The following is a 3,492-nucleotide window of genomic DNA, read 5'->3' on the forward strand; positions in this document are numbered from 1 at the left end:
ATGAGGTATACATGATATTCTGAGCTAAGAGAGAATGTTTTGAGGCTTCAAAAGTGAAGAGGGTAATTTGCAGGATAATAAGACAAGCAGATGTTCAGTAATTTCAGCAGTTGCCCTGCCCTATAGATAATAAAAAGTCATTTCTAGTGATAACTCTAATTTAGATAAGGCCCCAATTTAAATTATTTAAGGGAGAAGTAAAAGCTTCTTTTGATCCCACAGGGTTACAATTTCCTTCAGCTCAGAATAATCCACATACCAAAATAATGCACATACCTCAGGCCCTCAAATTCTTTTAAAGATATGAATGCCGTCCCTCACATTTTTTTAATATTCAGATGTATAAGCATATTCTTTTTATTAACAAAATGAGATCAGACATTTATATTATTCTACAAAAGTAGAATTTTATGATTCTCCTTTTTAAACTTTCATTCTCACAATATATCACAAGTATCTCTCCAGATTTGGTCATAGAAGGTCACTGTATCAGTCAGCTATTATCATAGTAATGATTCAGAACAAATAATTCCAAAATGCAATGACTTTCAACAGCTATATTTTTTATCTTTCTTTTTCAATTTGGCTAGGCTCATCAGGACTCTGAACTTTAGGTTGGTGCAGTTTGCTTTATGTGTCTGTTACATCCTCCTATGACTAGTAGGGGATAATAGCATGCTATGCCTCTTATGATGGCAAAAGCTCAAGAGGGGTGAGTGGAATAATACCTCTTAAATCTAAGATCACTACATTGTCACTTCTGTCCACATATCATTGGCCAAAGCAAGTCACATGGCCAATTCAATATTGGTGGGGTGGTGAAATACACTCTACCTCTCCTGTGAGAAACTGCAAATCATCAACAAAAAGTGTGGTTACTGTTAGGGTCACCAAAGGAGGAATGCACAAGGCCAAAGTGGTAAGGGATTATAAATTTTTTAGGTCATCTGGATACCAGATGGGCTGAGCCCCCAAATGGCGCCAGCAACCAAAGACTGGGAGTTAGAGGCTTTTAAAGGACTCTCGGCGGGCTTTTCCTGGGAAGAGAATTCTCTGTACAGGTCTGGATTCTGGGAAAGTCTGGACGGGAGAGATAATGGTCTTAGCAAATGGAATGTGGTCTAAGCAAGTGAAATGTCCTTTGTGAAGTGGTCTAAACGTGAGTTCCCAAGGGAGGGGGTATCGATTCAATTATTTGATGAGACCTAACAGTTACTGGGAGAAATGCATGAGTAAGGATGCACGTTGCTATGTGTTTAACCACTACCCTGTTGATAAAAATTAGGTTGATTACAACCATAGAGCTGAGAAGAACATGCAACTTGTCCTGTTTCCCTTTTGTCTGGGTTTCCATGAAGCTTGAAGCCAAATTTAAGTCTCAAGGCAAATTGCTCATAGTTAGCATATCCATAGACTCATTTTCTATTCCTAGTTTATTGAACTTTATTTTATTATCCTTTTTTGAAAGCTTCTTTAATTTTTAAAATAAAGAATCAATGTATGATTAATTTGAATTTTATAAGTGTCAGAATCTCCTGACTGACTGTTGAAGTCACTAAAGAGAATCATGGGTTCTAATGTGTGGTCAATGCCCCAGACTCTGCCTCCCAGAGCCTTCTGGAGCCTGGTCTCTATGCATTCATTACTCACACTTACCGCCATCAGAGGACAGGGAAGGGAAAGAATGCAGACTCAAATGAGTCCACTTAAGTAGTTAGCAGCAATTCACTGTGGTAGAAATTTAATGAAGGTAGAAAATTATCAGATAGTGGGCTACCATCTTGCTTTCCGTTCAGCTGGCCATGATTGTGGGTCAGAGCAATTTTGGGCCACGAAGCTGCCAAGCAGAGCCAGATCCTTCTCAAGATTTTATTCCCTCCAAGTTACACCCAAAGTGAACGCCACGACTGCCCCTGCAGGAGCGCCTGCACATCCTCAAGACCTTGAGTTTACCAAGTTACCAAGCAGTTTAGGGAATGCTTCTTTGGAAAACCATGCTCCTCCATCAAGAAGTGGTTTGTTCATTAAAGCAGGCAGTAGGTACAAGGACTCTAACATCTTAGGAACCTCCGATTGGCTTCATCTTGCATCCTGTCTGACTACAAAAGGAGCGTCATCTTTCAAGATAACCCCTGGAATTGAAGTCATTGGTGGTAAATTAAGTGTGACTTGAACAAATTAAAACATGGCCTACATAGTGGAATGCCTGCAGGTGACATCAAAATTCTAATGGATTTCCTGCTCAAGGTCACCACAGCACCTGAATTTCATCAATGGGAGGTAGCTGTCCTTCAGTCTCTGCTAAGGATTGACAACGCTGTAGCTTTTCAGAATCCACAGGCTCATATTGAAAATTTTCATTCTACAGTTTACCGAAATGTCTTGGCTAATTCTTTGTATTGTCCTGTTTATAAGATTGGGAAAGTGACATCAGATGAATTACATTACTATGTTCAGAACCATTTTACAAGTGCAAGAATGGCTTTGATTGGACATTGTGTGGTTCATCCTGTACTGAAACAAGTTGCTGAATGATTTCTGAATATGAGGGGTGGGCTTGGCTTACCTGGTGCAAAAGCCAGCTACCTTGGAGGTGAAATTTGAGAACACAATGGAGACAGTCTCGTCCTTGCTCCTTTTGCAGCAGAAAGTGCTGCCACAGGAAGGGCAGAAGCAAATGCAGTTAGTGTTCTCCAGCATGTCCTCGGTGCTGGGCCTCCTGTCAAGAGGGACAGCAATGCCCACCAGCTTTCTGTACCAAGCTGCTGCCAAGAGGATTCACTAGCCATTTGATGTTTCTGCTTTTGATGCCAGTTACTCAGATTCTCCACTCTTTGGGATTTATACTATCTCCAAGGCTGCAGCTGCCAGAGATGTTATCAAGGCTGCCTACAACCAAGTAAAAGCAATTGATCAAGAAAACCTTTCCAGTACGGATGTTCAGGCTGCCAAGAACAAGTTGAAAGCTGGGTACCTAATGTCAGTGGAGTCTTCTGAAGGTTTGCTGGATGATGGCAGGTCTCAGACTCTTGCTGCTGATTCATACACGCCACCATCTAGTCAACAGATTGACTCAGTAGCTGATGCTGATGTCATAAATGCTGCAAAAAAGTTTGTTTCTGGCCAGAAGTCAATGGCAGCAAGTGAAAATTTGGGGCATACACCTTTTGGTGATGAGCTGTAATACTGAAACACATTGAAAGAAAGAGATGGATGTTTTCTCAACCCCGAACAGCAAACACATGAATGTCATAAGTCTAGACTGTATCATATATTTTTGTTTTCAATGAGGTGAAATACTTTAAAAAGTATAAATGCAAGTAATTGTTCTCAGTGGACCTAAAGTCAATAAAACATTCGAGTGTTAAAAAAGAAGAAAGAAAAAAAATTATCAGATGGTGTTCCTCTCTGTTTCCAGAGAAAATCTGGGGTTGATTTTAGTGCCCTACACAGCATCTGGCCCTAGTCATGTACTTAAATGCATAATGATGC

General features: G+C 40.3%; 1 pseudogene; it reads left to right on the top strand.

Moving 5' to 3' along the window:
• Positions 1 to 1,744: 1,744 nt before the first annotated feature.
• On the top strand, positions 1,745 to 3,184 carry LOC103295645 (cytochrome b-c1 complex subunit 2, mitochondrial-like; annotated as a pseudogene).
• Positions 3,185 to 3,492: the final 308 nt, after the last annotated feature.

Source organism: Eptesicus fuscus, chromosome 8, assembly GCF_027574615.1.
Source record: "Eptesicus fuscus isolate TK198812 chromosome 8, DD_ASM_mEF_20220401, whole genome shotgun sequence".
In the NCBI taxonomy this organism is placed as follows: Eukaryota; Metazoa; Chordata; class Mammalia; order Chiroptera; family Vespertilionidae; genus Eptesicus; species Eptesicus fuscus.